General features: G+C 39.5%; 1 protein-coding gene and 1 non-coding gene across 2 annotated transcripts in view; one reads left to right on the forward strand and one right to left on the reverse strand.

The window, feature by feature from the left end:
• The window catches only part of NINL (ninein like), a 167,862-nt gene that overhangs the window by 121,476 nt on the left and 25,900 nt on the right, over positions 1-20,486 (reverse strand). The gene's annotated exons all lie outside the window — the stretch shown is intronic.
• TRNAK-CUU (transfer RNA lysine (anticodon CUU)) lies at positions 15,487-15,558 on the forward strand. Its single transcript has one exon. It is a non-coding gene; the product is annotated as a tRNA-Lys (tRNA).

Below are 20,486 nucleotides of genomic sequence, written 5' to 3' on the forward strand. Positions count from 1 at the left end.
GTAGTGTTCTATATATATCTGTGAGGTCCAACTCGTCGAGTATGGCATTCAAAGCCCTTGTTTCCTTGTCGATTTTTCGCATGGGTGTTCTGTCTATTTCTTATAGTGGAGTGTTGAGGTCCCCTACTATCAACGTATTTTTATCTATATGTCTCTTTATTCGGGTTAAGAGTTGGCTTGTGTATCTTGCTGCTCCCCTGTTGGAAGCATATATATTTATAATTGTCATATCCACTTGTTGGATACATCCTTTAAGAATAATATAGTGTCCTTCTGTGTCTCTAACTATAGTCCTTAGTTTAAAATCCAATCTGTCTGATATGAGAATTGCTACCCCAGCTTTCTTTTGAGGTCCATTGGCATGAAAGATGGTATTCCATCCCTTTACTTTCAGTCTGGTTGTATCTTTGGGTTCAAAAGGAGTCTCTTGTAGACAGCAAATGGACGGGTCATGTCTTTTTATCCAATCTGCAACCCTGTGGCATCTTATGGGAGCATTTAGACCATTTACATTGAGACTGAATATTGAGAGATATGATTTTAATGATGCCATGTTGCCAGTAAAGTCTTTGTTTCTATCGATTGTGACTTTCAGTTCTGTATCACTCTTGGGGCCTTTTTACCTTTGTAGAACACCCTTAATATCTCCTGTAGGGCTGGTTTCGTGGTTACGTAATTGGTCAATGACTGGCGATTCTGGAAGGTCTTTATTACCCCATCAATTCTGAATGACAGCCTTGCTGGATAAAGGATCCTTGGCTGCATGTTTTTCTCTGAAAGAGCTTTAAAAATGCCCCCCCAACCCTTTCTCTCATTCCAGGTCTGTGTAGACAGGTCTGACGTAATTCTGATACCTTTGCCTTGGTACGTGAGAAATTTCTTTGCTCTGGCCGCTTTCAATACTGTATCCTTGGACTAATATTTGCGAAATGCACTATGACGTGACGTGGCGTAGGTTTGTCATGGTTGAGCGGGAGAGGGGTCCTCTCTGCCTCTTGGACACGAATGTTTGTATCCCTCGCTAGATTAGGGAAGTTTTCAGCTACAATTTGTTCAAATATCTCTTCTAGACCTCTGTTTTTCTCCACCCCCTCAGGGATGCCAATGATTCTGACACTGGAACGTTTCATTGAGTCAGTAATCTCCCGTAACCTACATTCTTGCACGTGGATTTTTTTAAGTCCAGATTCTATTTTAGCTTTTTCTTCTACTAACCCATCCTCCAATTTGCTGGTATGTCCTTCTGCCTCATTCACCCTGGCCGTCAGAGCCTCTAGTTTTGACTTCGTTTGGCTCATAGAATTTTTAATTTCTGCCAGATTCGCTCCCATTTCCGCCCTTAGAGATTCTATATTCTCATTAACATTTTCGTTAATACTTTTTTCAAGTCTACACCTCATCTTGACCATTGTTACTCTGAACTCCATTTCTGATAATTTGGTTATATCCATATCCATTAGTTCTGTGGCAGAGGCCACAGACTCATTGTCTTTTCTTTGCTGTGGGGGATTTCTCCTTCTCGTCATTCTGATGAGGAGAGGTTGCAGGGTTGTCCAGAGCCCAAATTATTGACCGGGACCCAAGCCGTTCCCTTGTTTTATAGGGATCTTAGGGATGTGGGCTTCTTGATTTTTCAGCCTGCCTTCTGGGGGAGGGGCCAGATGCGCTGATACTCAGGCAACCCTGTTTGGGTAGAGTTTCCGTGTCCCCTGCGAGAGGGGATGTGGATGGGCACCCTGTGAGCCGGTATTTCCAGGCTTTTGTTCTCTGGCGGCTTTCCCTGGCGGTTTGCTGTGCCTCTTCTGAGAGTCAAAGCAGCAGTGGCCGAATCTCAGCCTCTGTCTCAAAACAGAGGGATCGCTGACTGTTCTCCACTGATGTTCTGGCCACTTTAACTCTGTTTCTGTTGGTGCTGCTCAACCCTGCAGCGTCCCGGGATGTGTGCCCCACAGCCGGTGTCCCAGCCCTCACTTCCAGGGCTGGCGCGTCTCTGTCCTTTGTGTTTCTAACACTGCCAGCCGCCAGCTGCCCTCGTGCACTCCCGGAGCTCCCGGTCTCAGTCTGGTTCCAGTGAGCACACCGGAGCTCCGTTTCAGTCTGGTGGCACGCGTTCCCCCGCTCACGGTCTCATTCTGCTCTCTCGTGGGTGCCAGTCCGGGAGTCCGCCCGCTCCCCCGTGCAGGTGGCTACTGCTTCCCGGCACCCGAACGCGGCGGCTCCCTCCCACTTCCGTTTATCTTCCGATATCTGTGCGCAGTTTCACGGCTCCCCGCTTTGTACCTCAATACTCAGCGCTGGAGATGTTCATTTGTAGAGATCCAGATGTATCTTCCCGCGTCTCAGGCTGATTCCGTGGGTGTTCAGGGTGGTCTGGTACCTATCCAACTCGACTCAGGGGACCACCTGAAAAAGGGGTCCCCTACTCCTCCGCCATCTTAACTCAGAGAGGTGGAGAAAATTTTCTGTTTCCTTCCACCAGTAATTGTCTGAGAGCAATACCAATCTGCGACCATCTTAATCTACATTCAAGATTTCAAAGTCTTTGAGCCAGTTGCACTTACAAGCCACTACAAGAAAATGGAATACTTCCACTCCCCAGCTCAAAATGAGGGATAGCTTGGTTCGAATGACTCAGAAACAGAAGACTTTCCTTCACTGAACGATGTATCTTCGATTACTGTATATGGATATGCACAAATGCAAATGTAATATTAAAATGCAAATGTAAATATCATTCTGCTATAGGAAAAGCTTACTTGTTCTTTGCTAAACCTGCATGTACCACATTTGCTTTACCAATTTCCTACTGATGAGCATAAATTATTTCTAATCCTCTGCTATTACAACAATACTACAGAGAATAATCTTGTATGTAGGTCATTGCACATGTTTACTAGCATGTCTGAAAAATTACTAGAAATGATGGAAATACTGTGACAAAGAATCTGGATACTTGTAATTTTGATAGATATGGCCAATGCCCTCCCCAGAGGTTGTACCCTTTTAAACTCCCACCAGCAGTTTGTGTCCTCACACCCTCATCAACATAGTACTGCAGATATTTTTATTTACACTTTGGGGTGTATTTTTTAAGGATTTCTAAAATTACACGACTGAAGTACATAACTGCAACTTTTCTTTCAACTAACAATATAACATGAGTGAGTAGCCAACTAGATAAATAGGGCTCTAACATGTTTTTTCCAAATACAATTGATACTGAAGAATAAATATTCAAAGATAAAAGTACACCAATCATAAACGTATGGCTCAAGGAATATTTACAAAAAGAACACACCTGTGTAACTACCATCCAGAATAAGAAAAATACATTGACAGAGGGTCCCACTGTGTCATTTTCCACAAATCTAATAAACCGATTCTAATACCCAATTTTAACACAGGTCTGGGATAAGTCTCCCACACCTCCAAGCCATTCTATGACTCCCGCTGCTTGTTCCACAATTCTACTCATTTCTAACACTCTCTGCCCAAAGAGAACATCAGACCCCACAGGTGATGGGCTCAGTCCTACAAGGCTGTCCCTGCCGGAGACACCAGTAGCCAGTCCAGGCTATTACCTGTGCTTCTGACGGTCCAGCTATGGATTGGAGGTTCTAATGATACCCTCCTTGGGTTCAATCAATTTGGGTTCATTTAATCATGAGTGGTTCAAATTTTACTTACTAGAACACCAGTTTATTACAAAAGGATATACTCAGGAACAACCACATGGAAAAGAGGCACAGGGCGACATTAAGGTATCACCTGCTTTTCAAAAGTTCGCGTCATGCCGCTTTGCTTGTGTGAAAGACCTACCTTAATGCCTGTTTTCCCTAGCTGAAAGCAATCTGAAGAGGTTTTTCACTTTTCAATAAAAGGCATGAAGCAAAGATAACATGAGTTTGGTTTTGCAGCAAGCTGTTATAGAAGCAGTGAGCACCTGGAGCATGGAAAGTGGCATGGCCAAGGTCCTCCCCTGGGAACTATGCTCAGCATTTGAGCATCAAGCCATTACAGATTTGAGCTATGTCTGGAGCATCTTGTCCTTTATCTCAATTTATTCTGTGTATCCGCTAGCAAGATGTGTCCTAAGATATCAGAAAAGTCTGAGAGAGGTTATGTTTTACATCTAGGAGCACTCACATTTTTCCCATATAAATTAATGGTAATTGCTTCTTTGCTTTACACTGTTTTGGCTTACAAAAGGTTTCATAGGAGCATTCTATGTTTGGATAACAGGGGAAAGCTCTGTGTGAAAAGGGCACAAGCTTCCACGTCCTCTCCTGGTGCACCACTCTCCCCGAATCCAGAAAGCTCTCCAAACCCCATCCTTTGGGTTCTTACGGAGGCATCATACACAGGCATCACTAATGAAATCATTGGCCACTGGAGACTGACCTCCATCTCCAGCCCCTGCCCTCCCAGAGGTTTGGGGATGGGAATGAAAGTTCCAACCCTCTAATCACATGGTTGGGTTCCCCGGCAATCAGCCCCCATCCTTAATTGGGTTTCAAAAGTCACTTCATTAATATAACAAAAGTCACTTTAATAGTTCTTATCACTTAGAAAATTTCAAAGTTTTAGATGCTCTGTGCCAAAGCTGGATGAAGACCAAATACGTATTTCTTATTGCACATCACAATATCACAAGTAACAATTATTCTGACGTAAGTGTTTTTTTCCAACAACTCTATGATGGATATTTTACATACCATAAAATTTCCTACAGGTGTTTAAAAACTTTTTTCCCCCAATACCGCTATGGATTTCCCCGGACTGTCACATTTTTCTTAGAAACCACAAAGTGTACTGTCATGAAGTGGATCATGTTTGCAGACAAAAATTATTCTGTAATTGGAGTTAAAACCTTAATCAAAACCCCTTCAGTTTCATATAAACCATAGGTCTGTCTCACAATGTCATCATATGAAACAAAAAAATAAATGCCTAGATGTATATTAAAATTATACCATAGATATTATACAATATAGGTCAATATCTGACTTGAAGAGATTTCAATATACTATAAAGTCTCACATAACACAAACTTGATTAAAAATCTGTAGGGGACAAAAAGCTCCTACCATACCAGCCCTTCTCCAGATAACAGTTATGAACTCTGGATAAATACAAAAACAACTTCTAAAGATAGACACTTAACAGCAAGCAAGAGCAGGCAGATACTGGAAGAGAGCAATGGGCACTGGGTGGATTTCCATTTTCACAGCTTCTTGGCAGAGGGAAGCCCCACTCACCATGAGCAGCAGCTAAAACTTAGGAAAAAATAGTTTTGACAGCCAGCAGAGGTTGAAGCCATCACAGCAACTGCAAAAGTGAGCAAGGAATCCTAAAAAGGCATGCACCAGAGAATGAAAGCCCCAAATTCTGTGAATAAATGTTGCCCAATTTTTCAGACATGTGTGGAGCAGCCTCTGAGCAGCTCCGCCAAGAATAAAAGAACTAAAGTGAGATCTGAACCTGTGAAAGGTGAAATAAAATGAGTTATTATGCCAAGGGGTTCTTCAATCCACGTCCTCACAGGGTGGAACCACGAACTTTTGAACTGGGCCAAACACCAAATATTCCAAGGACTCCCCAGGAACACCTGCAACTTCTACAGTAACAGACTTTCACGTAGTGAGAGCCTTAGCAACCAATCATATTCAACCAAGATTAGTTTTCTCCATGAAGACCAATCAGAATTCTTCATAAACAACATACACAAATATGCCCTTTTGTCTTTAAACCCTCTGACTTTTGTTCCCTACTGAGACACAATTTGGGGTTGCTATCCAAACCCTTGCTCCCCAAATTGCACTTCAAAGACCCTAAATAATGCTTTTATTTTATTTCAGTTCTGCCTCTTTTCTCTGTTGACAAGCTACTGTCCAAGAGGCCGAGTTTTCAGTTTGAGTCCAACCAAGCTAAGTGCCTACTGAAACAAATACAAATCGATATTCTTCAGAAGAATATAATAGAACTTTTATTCTCCAAAATATACATAACTTCAGTGTCCAGAATACAATCCAAAATTTGCCACAAAAGTGAAGAACGAGGAAAAAGTACGCCATTCTCAGGAGAAACCACAACCAGACTAACACCAAAATGAATCAAATGTTGGAATTAGCGGCTTGAAAGCCTCTGCCAGTACCTCAATACCAAGGATGTGAAAGAAAATATTCTAATCAAGTCACATTTTGCAAATCTCAGCAGACAAATGGAAACTATGAAACAGAACTAAATGGAAATTTGAGACCTGAAAAACACAGTTTTGAAATTTTAAAATTCACATGAAAGGCTTAGCAGCAGAATGGAGATAGGAGTCAGTGAACTTAAAGACAGATGAATAGAAATCATTCAATTTTAAGAACAGAGAAAAGGGAATGTTAAAAAGATTAGTCTCAGGGACTACTGAGACATTTTCCAAGGGTCTAGTGTACATCCGAGAAGAAGAGAGAAAGAACGAGGCAGAAAAACAGTCTGAAAGCAAACAGCATAAACTGTCCCAAATTTGGTAAAAAACAAAAATGTATAGATTCAAGAAATTCAGTAAACCTCATTTAGGATAAATGTTAATAAAGGCACACCTAGTCAAACTGATGAAAACCAAATATAAAAAGAAAATCTCATAGCCAGAGAAAAACAACACATTACATATAACGAAAAAATTCAAGTAACTGCTGACTTATCAGAAACAATGGACTCCAGAAGACTGTGTAAACCATCTGTAAAGTGCTTAAAAACAACAACAAAAAACAGCTATAATTCTATACACCAAAAATATCTTTTAAGAATGAAGGTAAAATGGGGCATCTGGCTGGCTCAGTCGACTGGTTAAGCATCTGCCTTCGGCTCAGGTCATAATCTCAGGGTCCTGGGATGGAGCCCTGCATCCAGCTCCCTGCTCAGTGGGAGTCCAGTTCTCCCTCTCCCTCTGCCTCTCCTCCCACTCGCATGCTCGCTCTCTCTCAAATAAACAAATTAAAAACCTTAAAGAAAAGAAAAAGAAGAAGAAGAATGAAGGTAAAATAAATACATTTTCAGACTAAAGAAAAAAATAAATCTAAGAGAAATAGCAGCAGGCCTGTTCTTAAAGAAATGTTAAATCCTAAAGGCAGATCTTTAGCTGAAGAGAAATTATGACAGATGTTAATTTAGATTTCCAGGATAGAATAAACACCACTCAAAAAAGTTAACTATCTGAGTAAAATAAGATTTAAAAAGTTTTAATTTTGGAAAAAAACACAAACAACTGTTTAAAGTTAAAAAAAAAAAAATGTATGGGGCACCTGGGTGGCTCAGTTGGTAAAGCATCCAACTCTTGGTTTTGGCCCAGGTCATGATCTCAGAGCCCCAGATCAGGCTAGGTGCCCAGTGCCGAATTTGCTTGTTCCTCTCCCTCTGCTCCTCCCCACACTCTCTTGCTCGCTCTCTCTCAAATAAAATCTTTTTTAAAAATTTTAGATCTTGTAGGGTTTATAAGCAAATGTAGATGTAATACATTAGTCATCCATATCATAAAGAGTGGGTGGGATAAATGTGTATATTTGCAGGATTTCAATATTACATGTGAAGTGGTAGAATATTATCTCTCAATAGATTGTGAAGAGTTAAGAATATATATTGTTGTCCTCCAGAGCAAATTCTTAAAAATAATGCAAAATATAACAAAAAAGCCAAGAGATAAATTAATACAAAATTCTAAGAGGTACTCAAATTATCCAAAAGAAGGGAGGAAAGCAGAAGCAGAGGACAAAATCAGAGAGGACAAACAGAAGACAAAGAATGTAAAGGTGACCTAAATCCATGATATGGGTAACTAAATTAAATGTTAATGGAATCAATAGTCCCGTTAAAAGGCGGAAATTGTCAGAATGAATTTTATAAAAACAAAACCTAACTAATGAGCTGTCCACAAGAGATGCATTGTAATATAAAGACACCAACAGATTAAAAGTAAATGGTTCTGGGGCACCTGGGTGGCACAGTCGTTAAGCGTCTGCCTTCGGCCCAGGGCATGATCCCGGCGTTCTGGGATTGAGCCCCACATCAGGCTCCTCTACTGGAAGCCTGCTTCTTCCTCTCCCACTCCCCCTGCTTGTGTTCCCTCTCTCGCTGGCTGTCTCTCTCTCCCTGTCAAATAAATAAATAAAATCTTTTAAAAATAAATAAATAAATAAATAATAAAAGTAAATGGTTCTGAAAGAAATCAAAGACTGACTAAATAAATGAAGGGATATTCCATGTTCATGGATAAGAAGACTAAATATTGTTAAATGTCAGCTCTTCCCAACTAGATCTATAGATTCAATATAATTCCAATCAAAATCCTGGCAAGTCTTTTTGTGGATATCAATAAACTGATTCTAAAGTTTATATGAAGGAGCAAATTACCTAAAATAGCCAAGAAAATACTGAAGAAGAACAAAGTCAAAGGAATACATGACTCCAAGAATTTCTACAAGGCTACAGTAATCAAGACAGTATGGCATTGATTAAAGAAGAGAGAAATAGGGGCGCCTGGGTGGTTAAGCGTCTGCCTTCGGCTCAGGGCGTGATCCCGGCGTTATGGGATCGAGCCCCACATCAGGCTCCTCCGCTGGGAGCCTGCTTCTTCCTCTCCCACTCCCCCTGCTTGTGTTCCCTCTCTCGCTGGCTGTCTCTATCTCTGTCGAATAAATAAATAAAAATCTTAAAAAAAAAAAAAAAAGAAGAGAGAAATAGGCCTAGGGATCAGAAAAGAGCTCAGGCCAGGATCAAAAAAAGGCCTAGGAACCATACAAATACAGTCAACTCATCTTTGATGAATGATTAAAGGCAATTCAGTGGAGAAAGAATAACTTTTCAACAAATGGTGCTGAAACAACTGGACATGCAAGGAAATATTCCTTTTCCTAGACAAAGACTTTAAATCTTTTGTAAAAATTAACTCAAAGCAGACCACAGACCTAAATGTTATACGCAAATCCATAAAACTCCTAAAATATAGCACAGGAAAGAACTAGAGGACTTTGGGTTTGGCACTGACTTTGATACAACACCAAAGGTACAATCCATGGAAGAAATGACTGATAAGCCAAACTTCGCTAAAATGGAAACATCTATTCTGTGAAAAATACTGCAAAGAGAATAAGAAGACAAAACTGGGAGAAAATATTTGCAGAAGACATATCTGATAAAGGACTGGCATTCAAAATATACAAAAACCTCTTAAAACTCAATAATAAGAAAATGAATGACCACATTATAAAATGGGCAAAAGACATGAACATGCCCATCACTAAAGATACACAAATGGCAAAAAAAAAAAAAAAAAGCATATGAAAAGATACTCAATGTATCTTAATGATACATTAAGATACATTACTTAATCATAATGACTTATGTCATTACAGAACTGCAAACCAAAATGAGAGTCTACTACACACCTATTAGAACGGCCAAAATCCCAAATGCTGACAATATAGATTGGAGGCCAGGAGGTGGAGCAACAGGAACGCTCCCTCACTGATAGTGGGACTACAACATGGTACAGCCTCTTTGGAAGACAGTTTGGCACTTTCTTAAAAAACTAGAAACTGAACATCCTCTTACCGTATGACCCAGCAATCGTACTCCTGGGTATTTACCCAAATGAGTGAAAAACTCAAGTCCACACAAAAACCGGCATACAAATGCTTATAGCAGCCTTATTCATAAATGCCAAAACTTGGTAGTAACCAGTGCTAAAAAGCAATGAGCTATCAAACCAAAGACAGGGGGCAGTCCTAAAGACACATTGCTAAAGTGAAAGAAAACAACATGAAAAGGCTACATACAATGTAATTCCAACTGTATGAGGTTCTGGAACAGATAAAACTGTGGAAACGGTAAAAAGATCAGTGATTGCCAGGGGTGGGGATGGGAGGAATGAACAAAGCACAGAGGATTTAAGTGACTGAAACTATTCTGTATGATACTGTAATTGTGAAAACATGTCATGATACATTTTCAAAACCTACAGGATGTAAAACACAGAGAATGAACCCTAATGTATACTATGGACTCTGGGTGATACACAATACGTCAGTGTCGGCTCATCAACTGTAAGAATGTACCACACTTGGGAGGGACGTTGATGGTGAGGGAGGCTGTGGGGATGGAGAAGAATGTGAGACCTCTCTTCTTGCTGTTCAACTTTGCTATGAACCTAAAACTGCTGTAAAAAACAAAGTGTATTAAATATTAAATAAAACCAGAAGAATGGCTAGATGAAATCCTGATACACGCTCCAACATTTATAAATCTTAAAAAAGTGATGCCAAGGAAAAGAAGCCATTCACAAAAGACCACATGTAGCACATTTCCCTTTATATGAAATGTCCACAATAGGCAAATCTATAGAGACAAAAAGTAAATTAGTGGTTGCCTAGGACTGACAAGGTGGAGAGTGGTGTTGGAAAGAATGGGGAGTGACTGCTGATGTGGGGTTTTTTTGAGGTAATAACACTGTGCTAAATTTTTTGTGGTAATGGTTGCATAACTCTGAGAGTATACTAAAAACCACTGAATTACACATGTTAAATGGGTGAATTATATACATGAATTGTATCTCAATAAGGCTATCATTTTTTAAAAGTAAGTGGCTGGAACCGCTACCATGCATACCATAAACAAATGAGTGCTGAAGAGGCCATACTAACAGATTCCCAGAGATACAGTATTACCAGAGATAGACTTCTCCTGGTGGTAATTCAGCAGGAAAACACAGCATAAATATTTAAGTGCCTAACAACAGCCCCTCAAAATACACAAATGAGACCTCAAATACATTGAATGAGAGAGAGAAATAGACAAGTCCACAATCATGGTTGGAAATCTTAATGCCAGTTTTTTTGGCAGCCGATAGAAATAGATCCAAAAAAAGAGAACCAATAAAGACAGATGATCTTAAACAACACCATCCATCACCTTATCTAAAAATAAATATGCCAGTATTTAATAAGCAACTGTTAAGCATTTAGGTAATAACAGGTTTTTTTTTTTTAAGATTTTATTTATTTATGTGACAGAGATAGAGACAGCCAGCGAGAGAGGGAACACAAGCAGGGGGAGTGGGAGAGGAAGAAGCAGGCTCACAGCGGAGGAGCCTGATGTGGGGCTCGATCCCATAACCCCGGGATCACGCCCTGAGCCAAAGGCTGACGCTTAACCGCTGTGCCACCCAGGTGCCCCCAACAGGTTTTTTAAATCTCCTTGACACTCATAAGGATTTTTAGCAGTCGAGTCTTTCTGAAGTAGCTGAGCAAGATCATTTGTACTGATGCCTTTTTCCTTCTAAACATACTTTCCAAGCATGGAGATTCATTCAAAACTATTCCATTCTTCCTAAAGCACGATGACCTTATTCTTTCCTCTTAGATTTTGAAATTTTCTACCCCAGAACCAAAGTGGTTATTTTTTTTAAAGATTTTATTATTTTTTTGATAGACTTTATTATTTTTTTAAAGTAATTTCTACACCCAAGGTGGGGCTCAAATTCACAACCCCGAGATCACGAGTAGCACACTCTACTGACTGAGCCAGCCACGCAGTCCACCAAGGTGGTTCCTGATGAGAAGTTCGGGTTCTCCAGAAATGTGTGTAGGGCCAACTGTAAGTGGTCAGCCAGAAGTGCAGAATAGCCAAGTACAATTTTTTTTTTAATACTGTGAACACAACTCAGTAAGAAGTGGATGCAGCCTATGTCCCCATTTCATACACACAGTATCAGGCCCATAGAAAGTCCTTTGTTCATTTCTAATATCCAGCAACAGAGGCAAGACATAAGCTTGCATCTTCTGCTTTTCCCCAGGAGGCTGTTCTGGTGCCAAAGCCTTATGAAATTCTCCAGGGTTTTATGTGTTTTGTAACACTGTTACTTTTCAGCAATTCCCTGCAAGGTTCTGTCTCAAGAGACTTGTAGAGCCTGGTTCAAGGTAAGGGATTATCATGAGATCACAGGGTCCAGAGGCAGCTGTACACCCAAGGTCCTCGTTTAGGTGAACAAAGCCATGTCAGGGACTCTGTGCTCCTCCACCCTAACGATCCAGGGTCCCAGAGCACGTTCACTCCCATCGAAATATCCCTGGTAATACATGTGCTCAGCTCGGCGTGGGAGCAAAAGGAAGATCGGGATTAAGCTAAAACTGCAAGGAGTGCATTACAAGGGAGGCGGTGCCTAGCACATCTACACACGCCAATTCCACGGGAAGTCAGAGCCAGCTTAATTTTCTTAAGTTACAAAGAAAATTGCAAAACAGTATTTTTTCATTCAACAAATATTGAGTACTACTATGTGCCTGGCACCAAAACGTGACCTTGGGATGCTGCAGAAAAACAGATAAAATCTTTCACCTTGTGCAGTTTATATTCTAGTGGGGGGCAGACAGATACATTAAACACAAAAATTATATCTTAAATGGTAATAAGTGGTATGAAGAGAAATAAAACAGGAGCGGGTTGGGGAGAGGCTTGGAATTTTGAGTAGGGTGAGTTGCAAAGAGGTCTCTGAGAGGTGACTTTTCTGCATGTATGAAGGTGCCCACCACTGGTCTGTACACACATTTCAGAACCGACCTCAAATGATTTCAGGAGTCACTGAGTCAGGAGGAAGAGCCAGGGAGGATGGAGAAAACAGGCAAACTTCTCAGACTGTACTCATCTAGGTTCAGCTACCCCTGACTGGTTTAAGATATGAGCATATGGTATTTTTGTCCTGCAGCTAAAATACAGGCAATTCCAGTATACTAACTTTTTGAAGTTTATTCAAAATAATTTAATAATGACTCAGCACCCTGGAGATTCATCAATTACGGCAGCACTATGCAGAATCCTTGCTCTCCATACTGTCTACACTAAGGTGGGAGATGAATCCATGAACAGGGCTTCTCAAACTCTGGTCTTACATATTCTCAGGTGTCATAGTGTTCTCTGTGAAGGTAAATTATTTTTTCAATCTGTAATCACTTTTCAAACGAGTTCTGCCTCAAAAATTCAGTGCTGGGGGCGCCTGGGTGGCACAGCAGTTAAGTGTCTGCCTTCAGCTCAGGGCGTGATCCCGGAGTTGTGGAATCGAGCCCCACATCAGGCTCCTCTGCTATGAGCCTGCTTCTTCCTCTCCCACTCCCCCTGCCTGTGTTCCCTCTCTCGCTGGCTGTCTCTCTCTCTGTCGAATAAATAAATAAAATCTTTAAAAAAAAAAATTCAGTGCTAGTGTCAACATTTGAGTTATGAATTAGTGCCAAGCAGTTCTATTCTAGTTTCTCAGCTAATAAGGAAAGACCAGAGGCAAACTTAATTCATAAATTACACACTTTGAACAAGTAACATCATGGCCCACTGTGCAAGGTAGAAGACAGGAGCAACCACATGGTGCCTGGTGGTGAAGGCCTACAGAGGGGCAGGGGTGGAGAGGTGGTGGCAACGCACACTGGTAGAGACATGTCAAATCCAGAGCACCAGTACAACAACAGTCAGGAACTGGTCATGTGCACTATGGAGATTTTGTTCTGGCAGAAGACACTATTTATTATAGAAAATTAAAATTAATTTGATTTTTAGTGGTCTTCTAGTTTTATTATTACTTAAATTGTAACTATATCTTGACTGCACAATTGTGTAAAACTTATGAAATCTATTCTACAAAATTATGTGAAAATGTCTTTTTTTTTTTTTTTTTTTTTTTTAATTAAACTTGGTCTGGGCCCCATCCCAATGGAACAGCAAGAAAGGCAATCTCTATTACTGGGATTCCCAGATCCTTACTCCAGGTTGTACGAAGTTAGGACAGCTGTGGAGGCCCTCTTCTCTTCAATCTCCTTGCTGCCATGAATTCATTCTCTGTCCATGCATGGCGTTTTGATGACTGGCTTATTTTTGCATATTTCAGCACAGACAGATGTGTGGGCTACTTAGATTATCTGCAAACCAGAGGAAGCAGCATTCTTATCAGTAAAGACTGGGCTAGGGTACCGGCTTTGTTTCTAATCAGGAAACCCATTCTCTGAAGGCAGATGCTATAAACATTTCTGTTACCATATCTCAGCAGCACAGTGAAAGTCAGAAATGGGCATTTATTGGTGAAATTAGCAAAATGCTGATCAGCTAATAATTAATGGGACTCTCACTGGCAAAATTAAAGGTTTCCAGATATTTGGGGAGGCTGGGAAGATGGTGGAGCAGGAGGACCCTAAGCTCACCTCATCCCACACATACAACTAGATAACACTCACATCAGTGTAAATAACCCAGAAAATAACCCAGACTGGCAGAACAAACTCCACGACTAAAGGTAGAGAAGGGACCACACTGAGGAAGGTAGGAAGGGCAAAAATGTGGTTGGGGAGCTAAATGGACTGTGGCCATCCAGTGGGGAGGTAACTGGGGGCACAGAGAAAGGCAAAAAAAACCCAGGCTATCATACCAGGGAGCCTGCACAGGGAACAAGAGACTCCCATAACATTTGGCTTTCAAACCCAGAGGGGGCAAATCTCATGAGTTCATGCAATCAGCCTGGAATTAAAGCCTGGTATTATAAAAAATCAGTGGGCTTGGCTTTGGGAGAGCCCAGAGGACATTAGGAAGCTGAGTCCCTGCTCTTAAAGAGACAGCACAACAAATAACCAGCCAAGATAAAGCCTGGAAGCAACAATTTGGAAAACTGCCAGGGACAGACAGGAGGAGTGTGGCCCTGAGAGGCAGGGATCATAGGGACACCGTTCCAGGAAAAAAGGAGCCACAGGCATCATTACCCTCCCCTGCCCCTCAGCATAAATCCACAGCCATCTGCAGGAACCAGCATACACCCACACCAAGCCCCACCCCCCATTCTTCCAAGATTTCTCTCTCCCAATCACTTGCCTCAGTCCTGGCACTGCAGGCCCCCTCCCCGACAAGACCTGAATAAACACCACAAATAGTTCATGTCCCAACCCCTGCCTGTTGTAGGACCTCAGTTCCAGAGGTGGCAGCAGGTCTCACTTTGCAAGCAGACCAGTGTACCTTGTTAGAATGCCCCCCACCTGTCCAGGGACCAAACAAAGCCTACAATAGGCAAAGACAGATGATGCAGCGGCTAGACTGAAGGCAAAAGCAGACAAGACTCAACAGCAGGACATATGGAACACAGGAGACACTCCCTGAAGCACCAGGTCCTGAGGAACAGGAAGACCTTTTCTTCATAAGGCCATCGCCTTCAAGAGGAGATACAGCTGACTTCTTAATACAAAGAAACAGACACAGAGAGTTAGACAAAATGAGGAGACAGTGGAATATGTCATATGGCATATGAACCAGACAAAACCACAGCAAGAAACCTAAGTGAAAAGGAGATAAGTAATATGCCTGATAGAGAATTTAAAGTAATGATCATAAAGATATTCACTGGACTAGACAAAAGAGTGGAGGACATCAGTGTGACCCTCAACAAAGAGAAGGAAAAAAAAAAAGAACCAATCATGGGGCACCTGGTTGGCTCAGTCGGTAGAGCGCGTGACTCTTGATCTCGGGTTGTGGGTTTGAGCCCCACATTGGGTGTGGTGATTACTTAAAAAAAAAAAAAACAGAAAAGAAAAAGAACCAATCAGAGATGAAGAACACAGTAAAGGAAATTAAAAATATACTTGATGAAATAAATAACAGGCTAGAAGAAGCAGAGGAACAAATTAATGACCTGGAAGACAGAGTAATATAAAGCAATCAAGCTGAACAAATGAGAGGGGAAAAAAGTATGCAAAATGAGAATACACATGGTGAACTCAGTGACTCCATCAAGTCTAACAATGTTCGCATTTATAGGGATCCCAGAAGAAGAAGAGAGAGGAAAGGAGGCAGAAATTTTATCTGAAGAAATAATAGTTGAAAACTTTCTTAATCTGGGAAAGGAAACAGATATTTAGATCCAGAGGCACGAGATCCCCCAACAAAATCAATCCAAGGAGGTCCACACCAAGACACATAGTAATTAAGATGGCAAGAAAGTGGTGATAAAGAAAAAAATTTTAAAGCAGCAAGGGAAAAGACAGTTACATACAAGAGGAAACCCCCATAAGCTTATCAACATCTTTTTCTTTTTTTTTTTTTTAAGATTTTATTTATTTATTCGACAGAGAGAGAGACAGCCAGCGAGAGAGGGAACACAAGCAGGGGGAGCGGGAGAGGAAGAAGCAGGCTCATAGTGGAGGAGCCTGATGTGGGGCTCGATCCCATAACGCCAGGATAACGCCCTGAGCCGAAGGCAGACGCTTAACCGCTGTGCCACCCAGGCGCCCCTATCAACATCTTTTTCAGCAGAAACTCTGCAGGCCAGAAGAGGATGGCATGATATATTCGAAGTACTGCATGGGAAATACCTGTAGCCAAGAACACTGTCCAGCAAGGCTATCATTCTGAAGAGAAAGAGAGATAAAGAGTTTCTCAGATAAATAAAAACTGAAAGAGTTCATGACCACTAAGCCAGGCCTACAAAAAATATTAAAGAGAACTCTGAGTGGAAATGAAAGACCATAAGTAGACTAAGAAAAGTAAAAAACACAAAAGCAGTAAAAATAAATACAATTTAAAAATCAGTCAAGGACCAATAATACATTATATGTTAATTAATTGAATTTAAATTTAATTTTAAAAAGTTTAAAAAATACACCATGTTAATTAATTGAATTTAAATAAAATAAAATAAATTTTTAAACAATATTAAACAATAAAAATCAGTCAAGTGATTCACAAATAAGGGAATGTAAATTATGACACCATATACCTAAAATGTAGGTGAGGGGAGGAGAGGAGTAAAGAATGAGTTCAGACTTATGTAACCATTAACTTAACGTAGATTGTTATATGTAGAAAATGTTAGATACAAACCTAACAGGTCTGTATCAAATCAAAATCAAAAACAATAGATATGCAAAGAATAAAGAGAGAGGAATCCAACTGTATCACTACCGAAAACCAGTAAAACCATGAGCGAAAGAGAAGAAATGATAAAACAAAAACTATAGAAACAACCATAAAGCAAGAAACAAAATGGCAATAAATACTATTTATCAATAATTACTTTGAATGTAACTAGATGAAATGCTCCAATCAAAAGAATAGGGTGACAGAGTATATAAAAAACAACTCATCTATATGCTACCTACAGGAAATTCATTTCAGATCTAAAGACACTTCAGACTGAAAGTGAGAAAATGGAAAAACATTTATCACACAAATGGATGTCAAATGAAAGCCAGAGTGGCAATACTTACAATGGAAAAAAATAGACTTAAAAACAAAGACTGTAACAAGAGACAAAGAAGGACACTATATAGTAATAAAGGGAACAATCCAGCAAGAAGATATAACAATTGTAAATATTCATGTACCCAATATGGGAGCAGTCAACTACATAAAGTTAATTTACATAAAAGAACTAATCGACAGCAATACAATAATAGTAGGGGACTTGAACACCATGACTGTATGAAACTAGAAATTAACCACAAGAAAAAATCTGGGAAGACCATAAATACAAGGAGGTTAAACAACATGCTACTGAACAATGAATGGATTAACCAAGAAATCAAAGAAGAAATTAGAAAGTACATGGAAACAAATGAAAATGAAAACACAATGGTCCAAAACCTCTGGGATGCAGCAAAAGTGGTTCTAAGAAGGAAGTATGTAGCAATACAGGCCTACTTTAAGAAGGAAGAAAAAACTCAAATAACCTAGCCTTACACCTAAAGGAACTAGAAAAATAACTACAAAGAAAATGTAAAACCAGCAAAACGAAGGAAATAATAAAGATTAGAGCAGAAATAATTGATATAAAAACTTAAAACATAATAGAACAGATCAATGAAACCAGGAGCTGGTTCTCTGAAAAGATCAACAAAATTGACTAATCTCTAGCCAGACTCATTAAAAAAAGAGAGAGAAAGAGAGAGAGAACCCAAATAAACAAAATCACAAATGAAAGGAGGAAAAAAACAACTAAAACTACAGAAATATAAACAATTGTAGGAGAATATTATGAAAAACTATAGGCCAACAAACTGGACAACACAGAAGAAATAAATACATTCCTAGAAATATATAACCTAAGAAAACTGAAGCACGAAGAAATAGAGAATTTAAACAGACCAATACCAACAGCAAAACTGAATCAATAATCAAAAAATTCCCAATAGGGGCACCTTGCTGATTCACTCAGTAGAACATGCAACTCTTGATCTTAGGCTTGTGGGTTTGAGCCCCGCATTGGGTGTAGAGATTACTTAAAAATAAAATCTTAAAAAACAAAACAATACTCCCCACAAACAAAAGTCCAGGACCAGATGGCTTCACAGGCAACTCTACCAAACATTTAAAGAAAAGTTAATACCTATTGTTATTAAACTATCCCAAAAAGTAGAAGAAGGAAAACTTCTACGAGGCCAGTATTACCCTGATACCAAAATCATGACCAAAGACATGACCAAAAAAGAGAACTACAGGCCTGTTTCTCTGATGAATATAGATGCAAAAATCCTCAACAAAATACTGTCAAACTGAATCCAACAATACATTAAAAAAAAAAAATTCACTATGACCATGTGGGATTTATTCCAGGAATGCAAGGCTAGTTCAATATTTGCAAATTAATCAACAGGATACATCACATCAATGAGAAAGGATAAAAACCATATGATCATTTCAATAGATGCAGAAAAAGCATTTGACAAAATACAACATCCATTCACGATAAAAACCCTCAACAAAGCAGATCTAGAGAGAACATACTTCAACATAATAAAGGCCACATATGAAAAACCCACAGTTAGCATCATCCTCAATGGGGGAAAACTGAGAGCTTTCCTTAAGGTCAGGAACAAGACAGGGATGTCCACTCTCATCACTTTTATTCAACATAATACCAGCAGTCCTAGCCACAGCAATCAGACAACAAAAAGAAATAAAAGGCATCCAAATTGGTCAGGAAGAAGTAAAGCTTTCAGTATTTGCAGATGACATGATATTGTATATAGAAAACCTGAAAGACTCCACCAAAAAACAGCTAGAACTGATAAATGAATTCAGTAAAGTCACAGGATACAAAATAAATGTTCAGAAATCTGTAGCATTCTTAGACACTAATAATGAAGCAGCAAAAAGAGATATTAAGAAAATAATCCCATTTACTATTGCACCAAAAATAATAAAATATCTAGGAATAAACCTAACCAAAGAAGTGAAAGACCTGCATCTGAAAACTATAAAACTCTGATGAAAGAAATTGAAGACAACACAAAAACTGGAAAGACATTCCATGCTCATGGATTGGAAGAACAAATACTGTTAAAATGTTTATATTACCCAAAACAATCTACACATTTAATGCCATCCCTATCAAAATACCAACAGCATGCTTCACAAGAAAATACGAACCCTAAAATTTGTATGGAATCACAAAAGACTCTGAATAACCAAAGCAATCTTGAAAAGGAAAAAACTGGAGGTGCATAATTCCAGACTTCTATATTACAAAGTTGTGGTAATCAAAACAGTATGGTACTGGCACAAAAATAAGACATAGATCAATAGAACAGAATAGAAAACCCAGAAATAAACCCACAATTATATGGTCAATTAATCTTGAAGAAAGTAGGAAGGAATATCCAGTGGGCAAAAGACAGTCTCTTCCACAAATGGCATTGGGAAAACTGGACAGCTACACACAAAAGGATGAAACTGGACCACTTTCTTTCACCATACACAAAATTATACTCAAAATGGATTAAAGACCTAAATGTGAGACCTGAAACCACAAAAATCCTAGAAGAGACCACAAGCAGTAATTTCTCTGACATTAGCTGCAGCCAACATTTTTCTAGATACGTCTCTTGAGGCAAGGGGAAAAATCAAAATAAACTACTGAGACTACATTAAAATAAAAAGCTTCTGCAAAGCAAAGGAAATAATCAACAAAACTAAAAGGCAACCTACTGAATGGGAGAAGATATCCAAAGCAGGGTTAGTATCCAAAATACATAAAGAACTCATACGAATCAACACCCCAAAAAACAAATAATCCAATTAAAAATGGGAAGAAGACACGAACAGACATTTCTCCAAAAAATTGTTGAATCACTGTATTGTACACCCAAAAACTATATAACACTGTGTGTTAACTATACTAGAAATAAAATTTTTAAAAACTTAATGAAAAAGTTTCCAGATATGCATTAGATACATTAGAACCACCCCTCACCTTGGGAGGATGAGAATTCAAGAGGCAGTAGCTTGGTTCCTAAACATCCTGTGTTTACTCATTACATAGAGAATTTCTGGCTGCTTGGTGACAATTATAAAATAACCCAGCCTCAAGAAATTTATAGCATCTTTCCCTGTGTAAAGCAGTGATCAGATCACAAGAAAGGATGAAATCGTGGACTCCATGGCATCACTGAACAGACTGCATATATAGTGGGGTTTTTGGGGTTTTT

The sequence above is a fragment of the Ursus arctos genome, unplaced genomic scaffold (assembly GCF_023065955.2).
Source record: "Ursus arctos isolate Adak ecotype North America unplaced genomic scaffold, UrsArc2.0 scaffold_16, whole genome shotgun sequence".
NCBI lineage: Eukaryota > Metazoa > Chordata > Mammalia > Carnivora > Ursidae > Ursus > Ursus arctos.